Genomic DNA, 9,274 nt, shown 5'->3' with positions numbered 1-9,274 from the left:
GTGCTGCAGGTTTTGATGCTGGGTCCGTTGTTGTTTGTTATCGATATCGAAGTTGGATGGTAATGTGGTAAACCGGACCAGCACAGCAACCTGTGGATGACATCAAGATTGGGGGTGTAGTGGACAGTGAGGAAGACTATCAGAGCTTTCAGTGGGATCTGGACCAATGGGCTGAAAAATGGCAGATGGAATTTAATGCAGACAAATGCGAGGTGTTACACTTTGGTAGGACCAGCCAACGTAGGATGTTGCCAGGACTGGAGGACCTGATTTATAAGGAGAGATTGAATAGGTTAGGATTTTATTCCTTGGAATGTAGAAGACTGAGTGGAGATTTGATAGAAGTACACAAATTTATGAGGAGTATAGACAGGGTAAATGCAAGCAGGCTTTTCTCTCTCCACTGAAGTTGAGTGGGACTACAACTAGAGTTCATCGGTTAAGGGTGAAAGGTGAAAAGTTTAAGGGGAACATGAAGGGAAACGTCTTCACTCAGAGGGTCCTGAGAGTGTAGAATGAGTTGTCAGTGCAAGTGGTGCATGCAAACTTGATTTCAATGTTTATGAGAAGTTTGGATAGGTTCATGGATGGTAGGGCTATGGAGGCTATGGTCCCGGTGCAGGTTGATGGGAATCGACAGTTTAAATGGTTTGGCATGGACCAGATGGACCGAAGGGCCTATTTCTGCACTGTACTTCTCTATGATAAGGGAGAAAGTGAGGGAGGAGGGGTGCTAGTGTGAGGAGACAGGCAGGTGAGGAGAAGAGACTAGGTAAGAGGAGGGCCAGAGTGGTGAATTGAAGACAGGAGGGGGGGGCGGAATACCGGAAGTTGGAGAAATTAATCTTCGTGCCATGAGGTTGGAAGCGATTCATCTATGTGGAAGACAGTGCAGGATATGAGATGGCAGGGGTATGAGAAACGGAAAGAGCAAAGGGGATGTAACAGGGACAACCAGCAGGGAACAAGAGGTGAAAAGTAGACAGGGCATTGGCAAAGGTTGTGTTTCACAACGGGGAAAATTTCAAATTAAATGTATAATCAAAGTATGTATATGTCACCACATACTACTCTGAGATTCATTTTCTTGCAGACATTCATAGTAGAAATGAGAAATACAATAGAATTAATAAAAAAATACAAAGACTGACATCCAATGTGCAAGCGAAGCCAAACTATAAATACGAATAATGAGTTATAGCGTCCTTGAAAGCGAGTCTACGGGATTTGGATCCAGTTCATTTGAGATTACTCATGTTCAAGAGTCTGATGGTTTATACGGCGAAGAACGGGTGGGGCCACAGAGGAGTTGGACATCAAGTGGTGAACTCTACAAGGACGCTGCCTGTAAGGAGTTTGTACGATCTCCCCATAACCGCGTGGGTTTCCTCCGGGTGCTCCGGTTTCCTCCCACAGCCCAGAGGGTACCGGTTGGTAGGTTAATTGGTCATTGTAAATTGTCCCGTGATGAAGCCGGAGTAAATCGGGAGTTGTTGTGCGGCGCGGCTCCCTGCTGTATCTTAGTAGAAAAGAATAGAATCGGGTTTGCGGCAACCGGGGCAAGTAACAGTTGAGGGCCTGAAAATTGATCCCTAGGGATGGCGGTGAGGTAGGATATGAAAATGTCTGGGAATAGGAAATGTTGTTTGTGAAAGAAACGCTTTTTTTGCGTCGAAGTCAAACAAAGATAAAAGAGGGACGGTTCTATCGGGGATTTCCTAAGGGTCAGCGAGAGTGCTGATAGGCATCCGGATTGAATAAACGTGTGGGCCAGCGTGCGTGAGAGTGTGGCGGATCCTTCCGTTCACCAGGAGCGCGAAGTTAACCACAAACGCCAGGTTAAATCTCTTAGCTTAATCCGCTCGATTCTTCCTAATGTACAACTTCACTTCAGAGGGGACGAGTGAGTGAGTGAGACACAGAGTGAGATGGCGTCATCCACTGGAACAATGAGATCAATTGGGCGCCACCTCTTTTCCAGTGAAACAAATATGTTTCAAACTACAAGGCGCGTTTAATAGCGCTATTACAACGTCCCCACACACCTTTTCAATTCGCACAAAGTAGGAAACGAGACACCGATTGGCTCTCACAAACTCTCACACAGCCCCGGACAGGAACGGGCAGCTGCTTCTAGTGTTGGGTTAGGTTAGGAGCTGAAAATACCTTTTTTTAATTTGAGCAGTTCAATTTTCTTTCAGGCGCAACAGATTCTGCGGGCGCTGGGAATCTTCCGCAACAGGCACAACAAGTCAGGCAGCGTCTATGGAGGGGAATGTTTCGGGCCGAGACGCTTCATTAGGAATGTCCTGAAAACGTTCTGATGAAAGGTTTTCGATCTGAAACCTCAGCTGCTTTCTGTCGCCCCTCGCAGGTGCAAAACATCCAAATTTATAATTTTTATTTAAGTCGTTCTTGTGAATGCTGCTTATATGATGCTCTGTGCCGGTGATGCTGTCGCGGGTAGGCCTATCGCTGCACCTGGGCAAAGGACAATGAGCTTGACTTTGTCCAGCCGGTCCTGCCGCTAGCATTTCAAGTTCAAGTTTATCGCCATTCAACAGTACAGACAGCTGCACGAAACGGCGTTCCTCCGGGGCCAAGGTGCGAAACACAGCACACATAGTTACAATCAGATAGGTACAGTCTCTGAATAATATTAGCCCAGGTCCCCGCTGACATGATCTGAAGAAAGACGGGCTGACGTGACGAGCGAAGAGGGTGTTTATTGTGCGGCAGTATAATGTTCCTGGCGCAATACAACTAGCCTTTCCTTCTGCAGGACCTTCCCCCAGGGTGGAACCGTCAAACAGAGGACGGGGTATTAAGGTTGGAGAGGGGACCCGGGGGACATTTTGTTTCACACGGATGAGTGGGAGGTGCTGGGAGGGGGTGTGTGTTACCAGGGGTAGTAATGGATGCACGCGTGACTATTAAAGGAGTGGGGAGATATGGATTAAACATACACAGAACGCTGGAGAAGCTCAGGAGGCCAGGCAGCGTCCGTGGAAACGAATCAACAGTCGACGACCCTTCAGCAGGACTGGATTAAAAAAAGATGAGGGGTAGATTTAAAAGTTGGGTGGGGGAGGGGGAGGGAAAAACACAAAGTGATAGGTGAAACCGGGAGGGAGAGGGGTGAAGTAGAGAGCTGGGAAGTTGATTGGTGAGAGAGGTACCGGCCTGGAAAAGGGGAATCTAATAAGAGACGACAGAAGGCCATGGAAGAAAGGAAGTTTCGGCGAATTCTGTGCTGGACGCGGAGGCTGGTGGGGTGGTAGGTGAGGACAAGAGGAACCTGATGGGGTGGGGGCAGACGTGCGCGAAATGGAAGAGACGCGGCTGAGGGCAGAGTTGATGGTGCAGGAAGGGAAGCCCCTTTCTTTTATGAAGCACAAGCCTGGAACGGAAAGCCTAAATCCTGAGAGCAGATGCGGCGGAGACGGAGGAACTGAAAGAAGGGGATGGCATTTTTACAAATAACAGGGTGGGAAGTGCATAGTCCGTAACTTCCGCCACCTCCAACGGGAGCCCACCACCATATCTTCCCCAGCCCCAACATTTTCTGCTGGGATCGCTCCCTATGTGACTCCCTTGTCCATTCGTCCCTCCCCACTGATCTCCCTCCTGGCACTTATCCTTGCGAGCGGAACAAGAGCTACACCCGTCCCTACACCTCCTCCCTCACCACCATCCAGGGCCCCAGACAGTCCTTCCAGGTGAGGCGACACTTCACCTGTGAGCCTGTTGGGATTATAACTGTAGCATTGCCGACCGCCAGAAAAAGCCGGATCTCCCAGTGACCACCCTTTTTAATTCAACTTCACATTCCCATTCCGACATGTCTCTCCATGGCCTCCTCTACTGCTGCGATGAGGCCACATTGAGATTGGAGGAGCAACACCTTACATTCAGTCTGGGTAGCCTCCAACCTGATGGCATGAACATCGACTTCTCCAACTTCCGGTAATGGCCCCCGCCCCTTCATCATTCCCCATCCCCTTTTCCCTCTCTCACCTTATCTCCTTGCCTACCCATCACCTCCCTCTGGTGCTCCCTCCCCCTTTTCTTTCTTCCATGGCCTTCTGTCCTCCCCCTTCTCCAGCTCCTGTATCTCTCTCACCAATCAACTTCAACGCCCCTTCCCAGTTTCACCGGTCACCTTGTGTTTCTTCCTCCCCTCGACTCATCTTTTTTTCCCCCTCCAGTCCCGCTGAAAGGTCTCGGTCCGAAATATCGACTGCTTACTCTTTTCCGTAGATGCTGCCTGAGTTCCTCCGGCATTTTGTGTGTGAGCGTGTCGCTTTGATTTCCCTCCTCTGCAGACTTTCTCTTGTCTGTGTGAGGGATATGGATGGAGCACACGAGGAAAACATTTAATATAAATTGACACTAAGATCGGCACATCTACCCTTTTACTCGCACTATTTGTCTTCTTTCGCACGTTGGTGTATAATTTTTCATAAATTCTACTGTATTTCTTTATTTTTCCTGTGCATGCCTGTAAGAAAATGTATCTCATGGTGACATATACGTACTTTGATCATACACTTTACTACGGACATTGTCCAGTGCTGCGCTGTTCTGTGATTTATCTTTCGTTTCTGCTACAGAGTCCAGCGACTGCCGTTCTGTTTCTTTCAGAGAACACGCGATGGTTTAATGTACCGCCGCGTTTTGTTACAGCTAAACCTCGATGTGCTCAAGGAGCGGGAGGGCAACCGAGCTGCAATGGCCACTCTAAAGGGGACCCCGCACTACTCGCTTTACACTTACGACTGCGTGGCTAAGCGCAGCTAAATTTGCTGACGGCAACACCGCCGTGGGCCGAATCAAAGGTGATGATAAATCAGCATGTCGGAGGGAGATCTGTCCGAATGGTGTCATAACAACAAGTTCTCACTCAAGGTCAGCGAGACCAGGAAATTGATGATAGACTTGAGGGGGAAGCTGGAGATCCATGAGCCAGCCCTCATCGGAGGAGCAGAGGTGGGGAGGGTCAACAACTTTAAATTCCTATGTGTTACGATCCTGAGTCCGGCCCGTAATTACGAAGAAAGCACGGCGGCGCCCCTACTTCCTTAAGAGTTTGCGGAGACTCGGCATGACATCTAAAACTTTAACACACGTCTAAAGATGTGCAACGGAGAGTGCACTGACCGGCTGCATCATAGTCTGTCATGGAAAAACCAATGCCCTTGAACGGAAAATCCAACAAAGAAGTAGTGGATATAGCCTGTGCATCACGGGTAAAGCCCTCCGACCCATTGAGAAGATCTACATGGAAAAGCGGCATCCACCCATCCATCATCGGGGATCCCCAGCACATGCTCTCCTCTCGCTCGCTGCTGCCATCAAAAAGAAGGTACAAGAGCCTCAGGACTCACACCACCAGGTTCAGGAACGGTTTCTGTCACTCAACCATCAGGCCCTTGAACAGAAGAGGATAACTTCACTTGCCCATCATTAAAGTGTTCTCACAACCAAAGGGGTATCTTTCAAGGGCTCTTCATCTCACGTTCTCTATATTCACTGCTTATTTATTTATACTATTGTTTCTTATTTTTGCATTCGCACAGTTTGTTGTCTTCTGCACTCTGATTGAACGCCCAGGTTGGGTGTCTGTGGTTTCGCCGGTCCTGTTATCATTTCTAGTCTATAGATTTGTTGAGTATGCCCACAGGAAAATGGATCTCAGGGTTATTTATGGTGACATAAATGTACTTTGATGATAATATTTACTTTTGAACTGTCTCTCGGGCCCATGCACGTAATTCCTGCCGTGTGGATCTCAGCCTTCTGCTCGTGTTAAAACACAAAGGGACGGGCGGGCCATGGTCTGAGCAAATGTTCTCACTGGGCCCAGATAGAGGACGTAGAATGCAGGCTGGGTCAGGAAAACGAGCACGCCTACATTGAGAACGGTTTGATCCCGGGACCAGGTAGGGGATGGGGACAGGAACATTATTCTGGATCTGCTGATGTTCACACGGTGACCAAACTTGGAGTTCACCCGGGAAAACAAACACGGTAACGACGCGCGCTGTCAAAGTAAAACGCACAGAATGCTTAAGAAATTCAGCAGGTCAGGCAGCGTCAATGGAGAGTCGACGTTTTGGACCGAGCCCCTTCATTAGGACTGAAAAGGAAGGGTGAAGAAGCATAGATTCCAACTTTTGCAGAATCTCTTGTGTTTATTGTGATTTGCTGCGCCAACTAGGCCGCTGGCTTGGGGAAGCGATTGTACCTTTCCGTCTTCAAATCAATGGCGTTTCATTAAAGAAAGAAAACTAAATGAAAAAAAAAAGTAATTTGCAGATATTTATCCAAATGAAGAGTCTAGACCTGAAACATAGACTGTCAATCTCCCGGGGATGCCGTCCAGCACTGTAGCATCTACATAACCATTTGGTATTGCCGAGTTCCTCCGGCTATTTTTTTAAAATCCAGATTCCACATCCATAGGTCTACCGTGTCTATACCCACTTGCACCCGGAGCATAGTCCTCCTTCCATTCTTGTACCAATCCAAATCTCTCTTAAATATGTTGAGCCCGTTCTACCTAGTTCCCTTTGAACATTTCACCTTTCACCCACGACCTCTAATCTCACCTCATCTCAGTGGAATGTAAACCTACCTCTCTACCCCTCAGAATTTTGTGCAAGCAATAAAGAGATCGACGAAGGTGGGATTCGAACCCACGCGTGCAGAGCACAATGGATTAGCAGTCCATCGCCTTAACCACTCGGCCACCTCGTCATATGCCTAATAGCTTTGTCTGGACCATTCTAGAGCTAAATCCCATTGAACTGCAGGGTAAGGTAACGTTACCAAAGCAAAAAAGAAAACATCGAAGAGGAAGTGAGTGGATTATAGAACAGGCGAGGTAGTCACTGGCGGACCTTCTCAGATGGAAAGGAGCCGTATTCAGAACCTGAACGAGCTCGCTCCAAGGGTCCTGCTTTTTTATAGTTCGTAGCAGGTATGCGCAGGAAGAAGCAATTGAGGCACTTGAGTGGTACCAGCTGGAAAACTGACAGATGGAATTTAATGCAGACGAATGTGAGGTGTTACATTTTGGTAGGACAAAGTAGGGCACTGAGGGATGTGGTAGAACAGAGGGATTTAAAAATAGAGATCCATAATTCGCTGCAAGTAGCGTCACAGGTAGATGGGGTCCTAAAGAGAGCTTTTCGCACATTGGCCGTCACAAATCAATGAATGTGTGGAGTACAGGAGATGAGATTTATGTCGAAGTTGTATAAGACCCAATTTGAATCATTGTGTGCAGTTTTGATCACCCACCTAGAGGAAAAATGCCAATAAGATTTAAAAAAAGAGCAAAGAGCATTTACAAGAATGGTGCCAGGTTTGAGATAAGAAAGGTTGAATAGGTTGGGACTTTATTCCCTGGAGTGTAGAAGAATGCGGGGAGATTTGATCGATTTCGACATTTAAGAGAAATTTGGAATAGGTACATGGATGGGCGAAGTATGAGGGACTATGGGCTGGGAGCAGGTCGATGGGACTAAACAGATTAATAGCTCGGCATATTTCTGTCTATAAAATGCTCTGTGACTATCGGGAGACTCAAAGGAATTTACCCCTAAACCAAGAGAAAATCTACAGATGCTGGAAATCCAAGCAACAGACACAAAATGCTGGAGGAACTCAACAGGCCAGGCAGCATCCATGGAAAAGAGGATGGTCGATGTTTCTGGCCGATAATTTTGTGTGTTTTACCCCTAAATCAACCCTCTTCATTATCAAACGATTTAGCACGGACCAGATGGGCTGGCTTCCGTGCAGTGTTATTTTTTTGACTGTCCTGCATTTCACCATCTCGTCTGAGTAAGCATGGTAGTGTAGTGGTTAGTGCAAACGCTTTACAAGCGCCAACGATCGGGAGTTCGATACCCGCCGCTGTCTGCAGCAACAGTTTCGGTTTTCTCCCGCATTTTAAGGACTTGCAAGTTCGGGTATAATACAGCTAATCTTTTAACTTTCATAACGAGGTCAGGGTCACTCATGAATCTGTAACCCACAATGCAAACGACACACACAAGATGCTGGAGGAATTCAAAGCCAGGTAGCATCTATGAAAAAGAGTGAACAGTCGGCGTCTCGGACCGACACTCATCCACAGAAACTGAGTTTCTGAGTTTGCTGAACATCCAAACTCAGTTTGCTGAGTTCCTCCGGCACTTTGTGTGCGTTGCTTGAACTTCCAGCTTCTGCAGATTTTCTCTTGTTTGTGATAGGACCCACAATCTGAACTTCGTGGAACTGGAAGCCTTCACCGCCCCCGAACTATCGCTGTTATCACACAGAGTGCTGGAGGAACTCCGCAGGGCAGGCATGGAGCGGAAGAAATGGCCGGGCGGCGACGCGTGATCGTCAGCTTTGCGCTAACCCGCCGTGTTTCAGAGTCGGACGCCGCCCCCCACCCCCCAATAGTTAATTATCACCACCAGCACCCATATCACGAGCAGTAGTGCATATACATACCAGTCCCAACTCTCCTTTCTTTCCCCATCTCTTCATTCAGCTTTAAGGGAACACCCGCCTCTATCACGGCTCTTGTTAATAAATTCGCTTACTCAAAACGCGAGCAAGCAAGTAAACATTTATTGCAAGATTAGACGACCATGCTCCGACACACCTCACGCAGAGCAGCTCACCAGGGATGGGCAATTAAATTCTGGCCAAGCCTGTGAAAGACATCTCTTTAATGATCATGTAACATTACAGCACAGCACAGGGTCTTCGGTTGTTCCAAACTTAAGACCCATCTAACCCTTCCCTTCTACATAGCCCTCCCATTCTTTGTCATCCATGTGCCTATCTAAGGGTCTACCACTATCCTTGGCAAGGTGTTCCAGGTACTCACCACTCTCCATGTGGGGAAAAAACTACCAATCTCATACACACCACCCTGTACATTCCATCAATCAGCTTAAAATTATGTCCCCTCCTATTAGCTATTTCTGCCCTGGAAAAGGTCTCTGGCTGTCTGCCCCAACTTTGCCTCTTCATACGGTACACCTATTATCCTCCTTTGCTCCATTGACAAAAACTTTCTTCATAAGTCATGCTCTCTCATCCAGGCAGCTTCCTAGTATATCTCTGTACCTCTCTAAAGCTTCCACAGCCTGAAATGAGGCAACCTGAACTGAACATACACAATATTCCAAGCATGGTCTAAACTACAAAGAAAGAAGATCTCACACATCATGGGCTAGAATGGTTACCTGCAGAGAATGGCAGGTTTGAC

General features: G+C 47.6%; 1 non-coding gene across 1 annotated transcript; it reads right to left on the bottom strand.

Moving 5' to 3' along the window:
• Nucleotides 1-6,677: 6,677 nt before the first annotated feature.
• trnas-gcu (transfer RNA serine (anticodon GCU)) lies at nt 6,678-6,759 on the bottom strand. Its single transcript has one exon. It is a non-coding gene; the product is annotated as a tRNA-Ser (tRNA).
• Between the last annotated feature and the right edge of the window lie 2,515 nt (nt 6,760-9,274).

The sequence above is a fragment of the Hypanus sabinus genome, chromosome 2 (assembly GCF_030144855.1).
Source record: "Hypanus sabinus isolate sHypSab1 chromosome 2, sHypSab1.hap1, whole genome shotgun sequence".
Classification (NCBI taxonomy): Eukaryota; Metazoa; Chordata; class Chondrichthyes; order Myliobatiformes; family Dasyatidae; genus Hypanus; species Hypanus sabinus.
This window is presented reverse-complemented; position numbering and strand designations above follow the sequence as displayed.